The sequence below is a fragment of the Curcuma longa genome, chromosome 5 (genome assembly GCF_044706935.1).
Source record: "Curcuma longa cultivar G26 ecotype Majalengka, Jawa Barat chromosome 5, ITB_CL_G26_1.1, whole genome shotgun sequence".
NCBI classification, from domain to species: Eukaryota; Viridiplantae; Streptophyta; class Magnoliopsida; order Zingiberales; family Zingiberaceae; genus Curcuma; species Curcuma longa.
Genome location: NC_133865.1, coordinates 12,856,120 through 12,874,106, shown reverse-complemented (window position 1 = coordinate 12,874,106; position 17,987 = coordinate 12,856,120). Strand labels below are relative to the sequence as shown.

General features: G+C 38.3%; 1 long non-coding RNA gene across 1 annotated transcript; it reads left to right on the top strand.

The window, feature by feature from the left end:
- The first annotated feature begins 14,775 nt into the window (after positions 1 to 14,775).
- On the top strand, positions 14,776 to 17,377 carry LOC141828822 (uncharacterized). The gene is made up of 4 exons (XR_012601837.1): positions 14,776 to 15,126; positions 16,134 to 16,204; positions 17,024 to 17,082; positions 17,165 to 17,377. It is a non-coding gene; the product is annotated as an uncharacterized LOC141828822 (long non-coding RNA).
- Positions 17,378 to 17,987: the final 610 nt, after the last annotated feature.

Below are 17,987 nucleotides of genomic sequence, written 5' to 3'. Positions count from 1 at the left end.
ATTTATCTCACGAACACAAGGTCAGGATATTGTTCAAGCTGTAAGTATGATCTCAAGGTTCATGAATGAGCCAAGTAAACTTCATTTTGCAGCTGCTAAAAGAGTCCTGAGATACTTGAAAGGAACACAATATATACAAATTACAATAGATTACAATCATCATTCAAATGTTATTCAAATACACAATTCACCATAACACTACATTATACAACATAAACATAACTTTACATGCACCACTCCACAATGTTACTAAATCACACTAATTTACAACCAATGACAATATCTATATTCATACTACAACCAATAATCATACATACAAATTTACATTAAGTTATCTACAAATAACACACTAATTATTCAAACTACATATATTCAATTTACAACTTATGCTAAAACACACTCAAACATATCCACAATGCATCTCCACAACACTCATTCAATCCACTTTATTAAAAACCAAACAATGCATTTACATTAACAAAATAATCTATCACAGTGTTTATTAGGTATTTACAGGAACCGAATCACATGATTGCCATCAACTAAACATACAAACCATTGAAATGTTTCACACGACTAACAATACCATTTGAACAAACAACCCTGATCATTAGTTCATCTCTACCAACATAACTTTGAGAAGCCAACCGAATAACCCAGCCACAGTTAACCTCCCCGCAACAGAATCCACAGTATAGGAAAACCAACAAACATGGGGGTTTTGAATTTCAAGAACAGAACAGAACAGGGATAAATCAAATGAATCTAATTCATGCTAGGGTTAGGTTACTCCCTCAATCGGCACCGGTACCCAAACTGAGGAGAGGAGGAACAGGTGAAGGGGACGGTGGAAAGATGGATTCTCGGACCAACACAGAATAGGGACCTCAGCAAATCCGACTAATAGCACCTACGGGACAATGGACCTTGTTGGAGAACCCTCACAACTCGGCACAATCAGAGAAGACGCAGGCTCGGGTCCTCAGACGCTGGTCTGATGCCCTGCTGAACCACAGACAAAGCAATTACGAAAAGGAACTGAAAATTAACCCTTACCTGGCCCATTTCCGATGACAGTGGCGATGAAGACGATCGGCAACCTCTGCTGAACCACAGGCAGAGTCCGGCAGAACTCTGCTGAACCACAGACAGGACCAGCTAACTCCGGCTCTTCGGAGGAGGCAGATGAGGGAGCTGTCGCCGACTGCCAGCGTTGGAGAACCCTCACAACGATAGAAGCCAGATGACAGAGGAAGGGAGAAGATGTTACCGGAGCTCACGGTAAAACCCTCAGCGGCGTCGATGCTCGGCAACCGGAGGCCTACTGCGACTTGCTTTGCGCCGATCGAAGGAGGAAGAGGACGGCGGAGCGCGCGACGAGGCTCGAGATCACGGCAAATCGGTGGTGAAGACGATGTACAGTAGCCGCGATTGGGAAGCTACAGTGCTTCCCAATCGCGACTGAGCCTCCTCTTTTCTGTGTGAACCGGCGCTTCTTAAAACCTAGGCGCTGAACCGGATGGCTTGAACCGTGGCCGCTTCTGATTTCAATTGAACCGGATCATGTTTTGATTTGGTTTATTGGGCTAGCTGAATTAACCTTGATTTGGGTTGATCTGTATTGGGCTGGCTAAGTCTAAATTGAACCCATTGAATTTGGCTGAATCAAATAGGATTTGGGTTGAATCAAATGGGATTTGGCTGGTTTGAATTGGATTTGAATCCCTTTTTAAAACCTGATTAAGTCAATTCTGATCTGATTTGAACCCAACTCGAATCAAATTGATTTTCTCTTCCAAATTGGTCCTCCAAAATTTATTATTTCCATCCTAATTTTTTACAAAAATCGAAGACCACAAAATTAATATCCATAATTGCCTAAAAAATCATAAAAAAATAGAATGAAGGCATAAATTTCATCCAAGATAATTATCAGCCCAAAACTACAATTTATAGACAAGAATTATGATCAAAATAGCCCAATCTAACCCTAATTCATTCGGTAAAAATGTTAGTTATCAAGTCAAACCAAGTGAACTAGTTGCCCAACAAGCTAATATGGATCATTCTCAACCTACTCTTGATGTTGTTGATGATCCATTATGCATCAATGGAGGCCCAATTACAAGGGCTAAATGTGCTAATTGAAGATATGAAGGCTAAAATTATAATTGAAGAAGGTTTGACCAAGAGCAAGTCATTTGGCTTAGTTAACTTACTTCAAGCCTTGGATAGGCTTAAGTAGCCACTTAGGCTCAATTTCTAACTTTATTTGGGTTATAATTATGCCATAAGCTTAAAATGACTAAGTAGTCTACATAGGCCTTTACTAAATAGGCTTTCTTTTAGCCTTTTAGGGTTTTTAGGTCACCCTATAGCTATAAATAAAAGGGGTGACAGCCACACATGTATCTTTTGGCATATTTTCAATCTAAAGCAAGGTGAGGCTCTTACTTGTTGGTTCTTCATTGAACTAGAACTTATCAAGGCATTCCCTTGTGGCATTCAAGACTTATCAACCTCCATCCCAAGGTTGTGACGTCTTCCCTCTTCATCTATACCAAGGTTTAACTTTTTATGTATCGAGTCTAGGTTCTATTCATCCTTCTTATCGATTTAGACTTTCCTTCTTTATTCCTTCAATTCGTTGTAGGTTCGTGAGATTTTTCTCTTTGAGTTCACATCAAAAGTCTAAATTGATAAGAAAGATGAATAGAACCTCGACCCGATACTTAAAAAAGTCGAACCTTGGTATAGATGAAGAGGGCAGACGCCACAACCTTGGGATGGAGGTTGATAAGTCTTTGAACGCCATAAGGGGATGCCTTGATAAGTTGTAGTTCAATGAAAAACCAACAAGTGAGAGCTCACCATGCTTTAGATTGAAAATATATCAAAAGATACATGTGTGGTCGTCACCCCCTTTATTTATAGCTATAGGGTGATCTAAAAATCCTAAAAGGCCAAAAGAAAGCCCATTTAGTAAAGGTCTATGTCACGACCCGGAAGATAGCCCTCCGAAAAATTTCGGCAGTACCTCCCCAGTATCCATGACAATTCCCTGTGTACAAACATATATAAAGGCCTACACAGCCTATCCATACGATAAAATATGGATTTATATAACCAAACATAATTAAAAGGTGACCCACACGACCACATACACATCCTACACAAGCATAACAAATAGAACTTCTAATTCTACACAATTTCTAGCGAGAAAACTCGACAAGTATGCAAAACTTAGAATTATTCGAGCGGAAACAGAAAACCAATAAAATCCACATCAATGGATACAAGTCTAAAAGTACCACACATGTAAATCCACTAGTATCATCGATACGAAGTTGAAAATCTGAAACTGCAGAAAGTAAACCAATCATATACATACACCACATCACATCAATACACACACACGTATACGAAATCCTCGCTGTGAGATGGCGTAGCTGGCAGATCTCCCGCCTCATCTATAAGCTTCTACCTGATACCTGGGAAGACAAAAGAATCCCAAGGTCCAAATATGAGTACAAAATACTTAGTGGATAATATAGAAAGACAGTGCATGAACGAAGTAAATAACAGGAGTATAAATACATACCAGAAGTCAACAAGGTATCAATAATATCTCTATAGATAATAAACAACTAACATCGATCTCATAAAAGGTCATATAAATGACATGTCACATATAAAGCAACAATTAAGAGTCAATTAAGTATACAACCAAGATACAGTATACATGTGGTCCATACACAAATATCATGCACATGATGCGCATATGCGTGATGCAGCTGCCTACACTCACTATAGCACTCATGTATATATATGAGTCTGAGAGTGTCCGATATTGGTTGGTCAGTACTCCAGCCCTACAATAAAGTAGTCTGGTGACCTAATCCAGAGGTAGCCATGTAAAACTACGTATATCCTATGGCTGATATCTGTCCTCTAATACTCATCCTTGAGTATCATCCATATACCCTCCAAGTACCTCTCCTAACCGGTGTCGAGACTACATCATCGACTCGGCTGTGAACACTGCCATACAGCCAGCATCACCATGATGGTAATAGGGTATATTAACCACCTATTATAGATATACCACTAAAGGCCAACTATAATCACGATAGACCCACAACATTGGGATTTACAATTGTCATTATGCATGATGATGAGATGATCAAATCACAGTAATCTGCATCTACCATGCTAATCAACATGCGTAGGTATAAGATCCTAATGATCACAGGTATCATAAGTAAAGAAAACTATAACCTCTAATGGTCACCGATGATATAAACAAGGATAGAACAGTAATCAAGAATGATAATCCAAGATTAATCGAAACAAGGGCAAACATGGTATAAACATGAATAATGTAAGAAGTATCCAAGTAACAGTAAGGAACAGAATCTAGATATCAACTACGATAACTACAACAGAATCATGTACTGGAAAAAGAAAGAACTGTATTGACCAAATACAGTAAATTACCCACCTGATGTATCGCAAATCAATCAATAGGATCTCCAGAAATATCCTCGCATAGTATCGAAGTCCACGAATCGCTCAGGCTCCTGCAACCATAATAAGAACCTTCCTAAATACCATGATATACCCAAGAACCCTAATCAATTAACCTAATTCAGGTTAGACTAATCTAACCATTAGGTTGCTATTAACACGATTTAATCAAACTAATTAATTAGCTGTATTAAAGAAATTAATACAACTAATTTCATGTTTAATCAACTAGTCCCAACATTTCAAACCAAAACCAACAGATCAAATCTAATTGGATCCGACCTAGCTCTTAATAGAAACCAACCGTTCCAATTAAATTAACACCTGCTAATTTGGTTCATGTCAAGGACCAATTAAGATTCAATAACACTACCAAAACTAATTAACCTAACTCTAATAGATAAATACTAACCTAATCAATAAATCCAACATCAACAAATAAATCTCCATCCTAATAACCTTATTCTAACCATAGATCAAATAAATTTTATTTAAATCAAAACCTAACAGCTAATCTAACATCATCACAAACCGACCAGTGTAATCCCATTGATACACAACAAATAATCTTCATCCAACAGAAAGCAAGATCAATACTAAAAACTAATCAAGAATTAAATAAATATGGAACCATGATCTTACCTCCAAGATCCGTCCCAATCAACCCTAGAGATTCTAGCTCTAGGTTCTGATTTAAATCTGCATCATCCTCACAACTTCTTCTCCTTCTGCTCAAACCACAACGAATTCCAAATCAGCAAACCCAACCGAGCAAATCCCCTAAATTCGTGGCTAAACAAGGGTTAACTGAGTCAAGAAAGCTTACCTGAGAGTAAACCCTAGCATTCCAGCTTAGATGCCAGCTCCACCTTAATCAAGAATCAATAACAAGTAATGCATCCCACCGGCGTTGGAAGGATTTCCCCCATCACTGATTAAGGCATTCTCAAAGGCGGAGGTGGCTGGAGGTGATAGGAGAAGGTGCTCATCGGAGAGAAGGTCGATCTAGGCTACCGGTGACTAGAATCAGCAGCGTTCTGCCTCCAAGCTTCCCTGGTCGTCACCCCTCTCACTCGCGGTCCCTTCACTGTCGCCAATCTTGTCTCATGGTCGCGGTGGGGAAGAAGAAAGGGAGTGGCGTTCGGCGTGGAAGAGGAGAAGGATCGTGAGAGGGTCGGGCTGGAGAAAGGCTTCGTCGGCGTGAGAAGAAGTTCGCGGCTGGAGAAGCTTTGGGCGGAGGAAATCGCGAGATCGCAATGGGGAAGGCTTCGGGCGGAGAAAACGTTGATCCCCAACCGGTTTAGGTGTAATGGTTAACGGGTTCAAGTTCCTTAATGGATCGGGTATCAAACCATTAAGCCATTGATCCAAAAACCTCATCCAATAGCCATATACCATAATCAATGGATTGGGCTCATGTTAATGGGCCAATTTAATTTCTTTAATTGACTAATAATTCATTAAACCAAAGTTTAAGCCTACCCATTAAGGATTTAACCTTAATGACAATTATAAGAGGTAATAATTAACCCTTAATTCTCAACCATTAGGGTAAATTTTATTTACAAATTTACCCCTTATTTTTTCGGTATTTTACAGTCTATGTAGACTACTTAACCATTTTAAGCTTATGGCATCGTTACAACCCAAATAAAGCTAGAAATTGAGTCTAAATTGAGCCTACATATCTCTACTATATAAACATGAAACTAAGTGGCTACTTAAGCCCATCCAATGTTTGAATTAAGTTGACTAAGCCGCATGACTTGCTCTTGGTCAAACCTTCTTCAATTATAACTTTGTCTTTCACATCTTCAATTAGCACATTAAGTGCTTCCTTTATCTTCTTAGCCTTAGCTCTTGTAATTGGGCCTCCATTGATGCATAATGGATCATCAACAACATCTAGAGTGGATTGAGTATGATCTATATTAGCTTGTTGGGGAACTTGTTCACTTAGTTTGACTCCATCAGTCAGCCCTTGTTGGAGGGTACCTTGGGGGTCCCATGGTAACATCTTGTGCCGGTGTGTATGGAGAGACTACCGTGCTTGAGGAATACAAATGCTGGTTCTGCTGGTTCTGATTTCTTACTAATCTCCTCAAAGTTGGATATTCTAATTCTGCACTTGTGGCAATAATTTGGGGGGAATTTTGAAAATTTAAAGAAGAGGATTAATCCCATTCATCGTCAGGTTGATCATCCCATCCGGTTGGTACGATAGAGATGTTTTCTATTAGTGGAATAGCATAATCGACATAATAGTCAAATTTACCACTAGGTTCCCCAAGTGGAGCCATTAATTTCGCCTGGCTAAATATCATATTGTGGTGAGGCTCATCATTCTCAGAATCCCATCAGTGTTCATCATCGCATCTAGGTTTATCATCTTCATATTCTGGTTCAGGAATTGTCATGGAGGCCATATACTGAATAGTAGCTAGAAGTCATCCTCCTCAGCTTCGGTTTCTTCCAATAAACTATCCATGGGTTGGAGTACAGAGGCCCTTGGGCTTGTAGTTCCTACATGGATGCTTAATGGATTATCCCGGGCTGGGTCAGATTCCTGTAGAAAAACTGAGATAACCTCTTTGCCCTTATCTGGAATGTCCCCCATATCTGTAGATAGCTGTTGATTTAGGAGAGGATACTGTGTCATATCAGTGGGGTTGATGAGTGTTTTCCAGTTTCCTGATATCTAGGGATTATTCTGGCAATTATGTTGTGAAATTGTATTTGTGCTGAGTCATAAGAGGTAGAACCAAATACATTAGCTCCTCGTGTTGTTTCGAGAGCATTGGTACCTCATATATATCTAGCGTAATAATCTTTTCAAAGATTATTTGGGCTATACGTTGTCCCTGTGAAATTTTGATATTGTGGTTAGAGTGATTAAATATCATAATCATGATCTCACCTCTATAATCATTATCAATGACACCAGCCCCCACATCGAGGCCTAGTCTCCATGCAGCGCTTGATCTGGCTGCAATTCTGCCATAAGATCCGAATGGTATCTCAATGCAAATACAAATTGATATTACGGCTCTTCCTCGTGCAAGTATATAATGATCTTTGTTTGTCGCCAAACCCAGGCCTACCACTCCAAAGCTTTTTCTTTCTGGAATAATCACTGTTGATGTTAGTCTCTGTACCACCATGGCTTGTTAAATAATCAACCACCTTGTATTTCATAGGCAAACCCTACATTTGGAGTGTTAGAGAGTCTTCCCACTAACCCCCTTGTTATTAAGAGGTTAGCTTCTCCGTTCCTCCATTGCTCATAACCTCTGGTGAGAATGGTCATCTGGATATTTCTGTAAAAATCTCCAATAGTTAGTATTAAATCTGGGATGATATATACAGCTGACTTCCTCTTGTAAGGTCCACTTCCATAGTTGCCAATATCGCCTGGTCACCCAACCATCAATTGTCTCGAAAGACTATGAGAGCCATGGTTCCTTCCTCCTGTCTGTGGAGGATCTGTATTATGACTTGTAATACTCCCAAATGGGTGTACTGCATACGGCTTCGTTGTAATTGGTTGTAACTTCCTTCTTGCACAAAAGTTCTGTCTTACTGATTTCCATCAACACATAGAATTGCCTTCTCTGATAGGTGCATATAGACACGATGATGAGCATCATCCCATCTTGAATAATACAACACCTTAGCAGGAACAATTCATGCTCTTTCCTGCATAGATAATCTTAATTGAGCTTGTGGGTCAATCTGCTGTTCCAGCGTGTGCTGTGAGTATTTAGCCCTTCAGTTAGTCTTCCGTTAATTCTTCGATCAGCTTGCTGGACATTATGTAGCCTTCTTTGATTTCGTCGATATTCTCATACCTGATCTTCATAAAGGGGAGTCGATGGTTGCTCTTGAATAGCTTGAGAAGTGGATCTAGCCGCCATCTTAGTTTTTCAATTTTTTGTGCTTCTCCTTTAATATTTTACCCTGAAATACCCTTAATTTGTCTCTTCCTTCTTTTGGCTTCTTAGAAGGTCCTAGAGACAATTCTGCAATTTCTCAATTAAAGAGTCAGGCAAAGGAGTTGTAGATATACCTCCTTTTTGTTGCTCCCGGATGGCTTTTAGCTCCGCCTGTACTTCTTTAAGATTTTCCATAAATTGAGATGGAGCTGAGTATTGTTTTGCTTAATTAAAGTGTTGCTTAAGGAAGTCCCGATTTGATAATCACTAGGCTTGGTAAAACCAACTGCTGGTGATTCTATGGGATAAGTAGCTTGTACTGCATCTCTGTCAGACTTTGTGTTTCTTGTTATGACGTAGTAATAATTGCTCATAAAACAGGATAATTACAAATTCTCTTGAGGGGGGCTGGGATAATCAAGGCTAAAGTTTAGGATTAAGTATTATGGTATTTCTTCTTTTCATCTAGTATTAAGCTAAAATGCAAACCTTAGAGTAAAACTCCCCTGGCTGGATACAAGAGGCTTCGGAGATACGGGTTGGTTAACTGGGACTACATCCTTTAGATTTGGTAAAAGGATAGATCATAACTTGGCATTACGACAAAGGTTTCTTCCTCGTGCAAGAATATAATAATCTTTGTCTGCTGCCAAATCTAGGCCTACCGCTCCAGAGCTTTTTCTTTTTGGAATAATCGCCGTTGGTGTTAGTCTCCGTACTAGAATGAATGGGAAGTCTGGGCTTCCAACAGGAATTTCCTTGATATCCTCCATTTCTTGCTAGACATCTTCATGTTCCTTCTTTAGTGATGCTACAAGGTCATGCAATAGAAACGTAGCAAAAGAATGAGATAACCTCGTTTCTTCATCACTCTGTATTTCTTCATCGTGATTGTTGTAGTTAGGTTGCTGTCCTGCTGTTCTTGCAGCTACATAATTTCGAAAGCTTAATGAAATCCTTCCCACTAACCCCCTTGTTATTAAGAGGTTAGCTACTCCGTTCCTCCATTGCTCATAACCTCTGGTGAGAATGATCATCTGGATATTTCTGTAAAAATCTCCAATAGTTAGCATTAAATCGGAGATGATATATACCAGCTGACTTCCTCTTGTAAGGTCCACCTCCATAGTTGCCAGTATCGGCTGGTCACCCGGCCATCGATTGTCTCGAAAGACAGAGGGTCATGGTTCCTTCCTCCTGTATGTGGAGGGTCTGTATTCAGACTTGTAATACTCCCAAATGGATGTACTGCATACTACTTTGTTGTAATTGGTTGTAACTTCCTTCTTGTACAAAAGTTCTATCTTGCTTATTCCCATTAACACATAGAATTATCTCCTTTGATCGGTGCATATAGACGCGATGATGAGCATCATCTCGTCTTGAATGATACAACACCTCAGCAGGAACAATTGATGTTCTTTCCTACATAGATATTCTTAATTAAGCTTGTGGGTCAATCTGTTGTTCCAGTGTGTGCTAAGTATTTAGCCCTCCAGTTAGCCTTCCACTAATTCTTCGAGCAGCTTGCTGGACATTATGTAGCCTTCTTTAGTTTCATCGGTATTCTCGTACCTGATCTCCATAAAGGGGGTCGATGGTTGCTCTTGAATAGCTTGAGAAGTGGATCTAGCTGCCATCTTAGTTTTACTCCTCCTTTAATATTTTATAAGGGTCCTGAAATACCCTTAATTTGTCTCTACCTTCTTTTGGTTTCTCAGAAGGTCCTAGAGACAAGTTCCGTAATTTCTCAATTAAAAAGTCAGGCAAAGGAGATTTAGATATAAAACTCAGTCTTACCCTTTGTTGCAACTTTATCATCTTTTTTATTCCAGCTAAATTTCCAAGTGGATGAATTATGACTTTGCCCATGCTTGATTGAACCCTTCCTTTTGAGTTGCCTTTCAACTTTCATGGACATATGCACCATATTTTCAAGCTCCACATAATGTTGCAACTCCACTACATTTGCAATTTCTAGATTCAAACCTTATAAAAATCGTGTCATGGTTGGGTATTTCCACTCCAAGTCCTGGCTCATACAGTGTGCCCTTGGTCTTATGATGGCATCCCTTGCCGTGTTGCCAATTAGGACCTGCCCTTTACCAACCAGGAGTGTATAGTACTAGTCCAAAAACCCTTACTTTTCAGAAGTCTCTTATATATTGCCCTGAGAAGTTTACTCTGAGATTTTCATTTTAGCTCTGATACCAGGGTAGGAAGCGTGCTTCTATTTCACAACTAAAAATAATGGACTTAAAAGAGAAATTTCTAGGATTCTAATTGCAAAATAGGAACTTACAGAGAACTTGTAGAAACAGACTTAGACTTCGAAGTAAGGCTTGTAGTATTATGCAATGCGTGCCTTGCAATGAAAAATCCTGAGTCCTTATATAGAGCGTTTAGGCGAAGGCGTGGAACCGGATGCTCATGGGGCCCTATTTCGTCATTCCATCCGCTTTTCCTTTACAAAGGCTCTAGGACTCTTTACAGCTAAGGCTAGTACAATAATGCATTGCTTTACAGCTAAGGCTAGTACAATAATGCACTGTTTTACTGAGTGGATGGCTCACCGAGGCTCAATCCACTCATGACTCTACTTTACAGCTAAGGGTAGTACAATAATGCATACTGAGTGGATGGCTCCCCGAGACTCAATCCACTCGTGACTTTAAGAGGAATCTTTATTGCTTACTGACATTATTGAGGGTTGGTGGTGAGACTTTTGCTCCTTTGCGGGTCCACCACTTCCGCAATGATTTTTCACAGGGTGAAGGGTCGCTACGTCGCCGAGCAGAATGGTTTTTCCGCGGGGACGATGAACAGTGTCGGGAGGCACTGTTCATCAATTAAGCTGTGGCTTTTATACTTCAATTAATCGCTTAATCACAGCCGTCCGATCTTGATCTGATGGTCTGTGCTTGATCTAGGCTTTAGGACAGCTTAGGGTTCTTAAAAAATTCTGAAATTTTGACCAGACTCGATCTGAGTCATGTCCTCCATGTTGGCTTGATCGGTTTGGCAATCTGACTTAAGTTGACCATGGTTTAGCTCGAGTCGGGTCCGGTTTAACCCTAAAATCAATAAAAATTCAAATTAATGCCAAAAATTGCCATAAAATCATGAAATTAGAATCAAACCTCAATTTAAGCAATATAGGACAATTAAAGTCAAACTGATCCATTTTATAATTTATTTAAATGTAAAAACCCAAAATTGAATCAGTTTAAACTATAAAAATCCTAATTCATCAACTGACTACAAGCATGCATGCATTGAATGTTGACATGATAAATTTTCCGTTTTTTGCCTTTCTCAATGATGAACAGTGTGATGTGTTCTGCTTGAGTCATCACCTATACATATTAAAGTTGTTTGTTCCACTAGATTGTGTGTTGCTTGTTGTGGAAGTCAGGTAAGATTTTCATTATGGCATGAGTCTTATATGGCTAAACATTAAATGTATGATTTGTGGATTGTGATTCTTTCATGTGACCTGCTTGTTTCATTTTTTCCAATTGCCAACTGTTGAGAAATCGGGCATCACTCCAACTGAAGATAAAGAATGGATGGACCACTAAAGGTTGATGTGGTATGAATTCTAATCTGTTTGTTTAGGCCCATTCTCACTAACTTGATAAAGTTTATATTAATCTTGCTTGCATTGTCTTTGTGATGGTGTGATTTCTTTTTATAGCATTGTGATTTTGTTGTTCATGCACCCCTTGGAGTTTATTATTCTTATAGTTGAGTGCTAAATCTGTTCGTTTGATTTGGCATCCAGGCATATGCAAGGAACATGAAGGCTCTGAGAAAAGCTCTTCTCTTAGTGAACTAAATGAAAATGCAGCTTTTCTTACCTTTGGATATGGTACACGAGCATGTGTTGGCAAGAAGTTTGCAATTCTTGGGGTTTCAGCCCTTATTGCGGCTTTGCTTCAGAATTATGAGGTTCAGGCTTTCATTATTCTTGCTAACGAATGTTATTTCAGGCTTTGTGCATGTTGTCCTTCATGCATTTTGAAAACCCCTTTGATACTGCACAGTTTTGTTTCTCTGTTTGATTCTATGATTTCTAGCCCTAATAGGCAATGATCTCACAGAATCATCTATCATAAAAAATGGAATGTTGCTTGTAGTTAGCTGGTATTTGTACTACTGATTGGATTTGAATGCTCCTCGTCTAATTCTGTGAGAGCAAGAAATAGATTATAAGTTTATGTTTTCTTAGGTAGTTTACACTAAACAACATTTCCTTCTGCAGATAAGGTTTCAGCCAGGACTAGATGATGATCCAAAACCAATACTAAATGACTGCATCCTTAAGCTTCTTCCAAGCCCAAAGATTTCCTTTGCGAAAAGAAGTCAGAGATAGAGCACGGTGAAGGTTCCACCTGAGTTTTGTAGCAAGGACTTTGAAAACCGTCGCATCCACCTATGGTGAAAGAAACCGTTTCACAAAGCTTTTTTCCCCGTGGTTTTTGACAGCCCCTTGTTGTAATTGTAGAATTGCAAATATCTTTTTGAGATGTGGCATTTTAATAATCTGTAAAGTGAAGTCTGTTTCGTCCTGTAATGTTTCGTAATTATATTGCCTAAGATTTGCTACAATCAATTAATTGGGAATTTTGTTGCTGCAGGAGACCAAGCAAAGGAGTAGACTATTTAGTTGAAGCCTCAGCAGTAGAATCTGAGGCAATTAGTGCTACTTTAGCAGCTGTGAAAGCTAGACAAGTTAATGGTGAAGTTGATCAATCACCTGAAAGAGATTGTGGTTCAGAAGCTACACCAATTGGGAGACCAGTCTCAACCACAATTAAAGTGGCAGATCCTTCAATCACCTGAAAGAATAATTTGTAGCAATTCACAAGACAAAATACAAAAGAACTTCAATAGTTCAAGTGTCATTCTATTTCAACTTTAACAGTTCTAAAATTTATTCTGTTGAACTTGAAACTCAGTGTGTAAATTATACAGGTTGTTGTGGCTGCAGAGACAGGAGGTGCTTTGGGCGGTATGGTTAGACAGCTTTCAATTGATCAGTTTGAAAATGTTGTGGCTGCAGAGACAGGAGGTGCTTTGGCCGGGCCTATAGTCGGAACCCAAGGACCTAGAATATGTTAGAGAGAGTGCATCTGTTGTGAAGGAAAATAACTTTGTATCAATATTTTTTATCCGTCATGTATAGGGAACAAATAGTTGTATGAATTGTAAAGCTGTTTTGTTTTGTTGGCCAAGCAGCATTTTGATTTCAAGAACAAGGAAAATTTTCTTGCCTTAAAGGTGTTGCTTGCTTGAAAGAGGTGATCCAAAATTAAAACAATGAGTAGATTAACGGATGAAGGTTCTATTGAAGAGTAATAAATAATCATTCACAAGCTGGCATAAAATTACATGCGAAACTGTTTTTCAAGCAGCTGCATATAGTTATATGCACAAGGAACATACCTAAATACAAAGCTACATGCAAAACTGTTTTCCTCTCTAAGAAGAAACAATATACAACATACCCAGCATAGAACCAAAACACAAATCACAAAGTAAAGGAACAGAAAGGATATAACGTAGTTCACCTTTACATCAACGTGCTAATCACATTAGATTCAACACAATACTACAACAGTGCAAACATAATATCAGAAACAGTTTACAATAAAATTCAAATAACAACTTGATACAATATATTTAATCCTTATCACTAATTAGGAGAGAATCTAATTGTTGTTTGATTTCGTCCAAAGTTTCTTTCAACTTAGATATTGTTTCTGACCGCGATAGGTTTCTTTCTGAATTTGAACTTGAAGCTGAAGCTGAAGCTGAAGCTGAAGTAGGGGTAGAATTTTTATTCATGTGACGTTCAAAAGCTTTTTCTGCCTCCTCTCTAGTCTTGAAAGACTGATGTATAGCGCCCTTAAAGCCAAGAACTCACTACAAGAAAAACAGTCTTTAACAACACTCAAAAGACATCGGTTTTATGTCAAAACCGATGTCTTTTACTTTTTAACAACGGTTTTAACAAAAATCGATGTCTTTGAGACATCGGTTGGAGCCTACGACAACGATTTTTGAAGACTACAACAACGATTTTAAAACCGTTGTCTATGTCCGTTATTTTGGGACTACAACAACAGTTTTTGAAGACTTCGACAACGGTTTGAAAACCGTTGTCTATGTGCGCTTTAACAACAGTTTTGGAAGCTAAAACAACGATTTAAAATCGATTTAAAAAAAAACTAATTTAATCGGATATTATTTTGAGAAAATCCTAAAACCTTCCCTCTCTCTCTCTCTCTAACTCATACCGCCGCTTCCCCTAACTTCGTACGAGGGTTTTTTTCCCACAACATCCACGCCGCTTCCCCTATTCTCCCCTTCTCTCCCATTTTCGCCGCCCCCTTTTCTCCCCTTCTCTCCCATTTTCGCCGCCCCCCCTTTTCTCGCCATGCTTCTTCCTTCACTGTCTACTGCTGCCGCCCTACCTCATCTTCTTCCTCCTTCGTAGCCGACAAAGCAAGCCAACACCACAGCCCCTTCGCCTTTCACCACCATCTACTATCACCGGCCATAAGGAAGGTGGAGACATGGAGCTGCTGGAATGGTGCAAACTACTGCCCAAGATCGAGCTCCATGCTCACCTCAATGGCTCCGTAAGAGATTCAACCCTGCTGTGAGATCTCTCCCATCTCTGTCCCTTGTAACTAACTCATCTATACATACCTAGGGATCCGGCATCGAAACGTCCATGCTATCATTTCATACTCTCTCTGGATCACTCACTGTATGCCATGGTACTTGTTGATGCTTGTCTACGAGTATTTCATCATCGGCCGCCCATGTCTGTCGGACCGATATGTATCACTTCGATGGGTTTTTAGGTTCTTCTACGAGTCTGATATTGCTCGTTTTGTTTTCTAAGTAGGAAAGAAGTTTCCTTTATACCATGGAATTTGAGTGATATTGAATGCTTAAGGTGGACATTATTTGGAAATTCTTCGAGGGAGATTATGTCCGCCGGACTGGCTGCCTGCGAAAACCTAGCCACGGCTTGGAAAATTCCCTATTTCACATAGCATTTTGCATTTGCCTTTGTTTTTTGCTTCAATAGTGATAATGAGCCTTTCGGCCTTTGCATACTATGGGAGTTCACGTGATTGGAATTTAAGATTTATGACGAAAAGAAACTATATTTAACTAATGGGTGAAGACAATTTTTTTTTAAAAAAAAGCAGTTGTGACAAACTTGGCAGCTAATGTGGTAATGGTAGGGTGTTTAGATAATGTTTCTCATAAGATGCATTCGTGGAGCTTGTACTATGGTGGTTTCGCTAATCTCATTTCTTTAATATACAATGTGGCATTGACCCATACATACATTGAAAAAATAGGTTGACTTCTCTATTTGATGGTTTAACTTAAGAACTTGTTCTTTATGTGCGTTTTTTAGTAGAGATGAATATTTAAATACAATAATTTAAAGCACAATATATTGATATTCTTGGGTTATGCTTGCATCAAGATGCATTAAATGATGAATTCAAATATTCAATTAAACACAATGTTAGCAAAGGTAATAGCTTTCATGGGGTGGCATTATCCTACACAATGATACTGTTAGAAAAACACTTCGAGTTACCCTATTTAATCTTATCTGTGCCTTTCCTCTAACTTCTACAGAGAGCTTGCAAAAGTATTGGGAGATAAAGGTGTCATTGATTTTGAAGATGTAGTACATGTTATCATGAAAAGTAAGTGATACAGAAGTATTCTGGTTTCCTCACGTTTAAATTTTCAGTGACAACTTAGCTTCAGCTCTTTATTAGAATTTTTACACTTAAGTTTTATAGCTCAGATTGTGTAGCACAGCAAAATAATTCAAAGACAGATTCCAGTCTCTTCACTTTTTATTTTTTGAAGTCAACTTCACCTCTTTCTTGTCATGTTTACATTGAAGTTCAGTGCCTCGGGTTTTGTGGTACCTGAAAGATACATTTGTTGTTAAATTTAGTTAATTATTTTTATGTTAACTTAGATTTTCAGTAAGTTTTTGACAAATGATTTGAGTTCTTCGTTCATGCAAATACTCATTATATAGTTTCATTGTCAGTGTAATAATCTCTAACAGTTTATATTTGTTGTCACCCTAAAACAGTATGCTAGTTGAAGATACTTATGCATTTGAATCTTGTTTCAAATGTTCTGTTTCTGTGAAAGTAGGTCATCTTTCATCTAAATTTTTATTTTGTTAATTTTACTTTTTATATATTTGATGGCAAAAAAGACTTAGGCTTTGTGTAAGTTTTTATTTTTTGGTCTACTTGATTAAGATATTAGATTGTGGAATTTAACTCCTGCATTGAAGCTGGAATTAGTATCATTTTACTCAATCCCAAGCATAATGTTTGCATTACTAGCTTAGTTTCTTAGATTCTACTTTAACTCAGTTGCTTCATCTCCACTTAAATTCTTTTGAATCATTCCTTTTTGTATTTGTTTAATCTTTGTTTTTCTTAACCTGCCTATATCATTTACTTGACACACTCAATTGTTTGAATATTCTCTTTCAGATGGGCTTGTCGTCAAGTGAAACTGCTTCACTTGTTAAAGGTCCTGATGCAATTTACAGGTAGATGTTGTTACCTTAACCTTAAAGTAGTTATGATCCTGATATGGTACCAATGAATAATCTTAGTTTCGTTTCTTTGAAGGCTACTTCGAAAGAGCAAGAATGAAGTTGTGCCAGAGAACAAGGATGATGGTGATTCAGATGAGGACGAAGAGGATGATGATGAACAAGATGGCGAAGACCAGGAAGAGGACGATGGGGCTGAAGGTGATCCTTCTAGGATGAAAACGCTGAGGGAATGTGTAATATGTTGCAAGAATAATATTTGTGTTAGTTACTTTTGGTTATTTGTAAATATTGAGGTGATTAAATATATTGGAGTTTTTCTATTTGTGATTTGTTGGGTGAATTTATAATATTTTTGTACTCTTGCTCGATCATAATTTACAAACAACATAAAAAAATAAGTGTTATTACAACAGTTTTAGATTCAATGACATCGGTTTTACACCGTTGCAGAACCGATGTCGTTGAATGATATTACATCGGTCGAAAACCGTTGCTAAAATTAATGTTAAACAGATATTACATCAGTTTTTCACCGTTGCAAAACCGATGTCTATGACTGTTTTTCTTGTAGTGACTTGACTAGAAGCTTCTATCCAAGTGTCATATATACCTGGTTGATGTCCAACAAAAACAACATATGTTTTTCCCTAAAAAAAAATATTCAAATTATTATATAACCAAAATATTAAGTCAAAATTAAAATGAAATGACTTACCATTCTTGCTACGAGTATAAATTTGGATTTACAACTCCAACCTAACAAGTAGACCGATAACTGTTAATCTTCTGAATTGCTAAGAAATCCATCCATATCATCTATCCAAATTTTCTCATTCAAACTAGTAAATCCAATTTAAAAATCAATCACAAGATATTCCAAGCAAATTATAAATAAT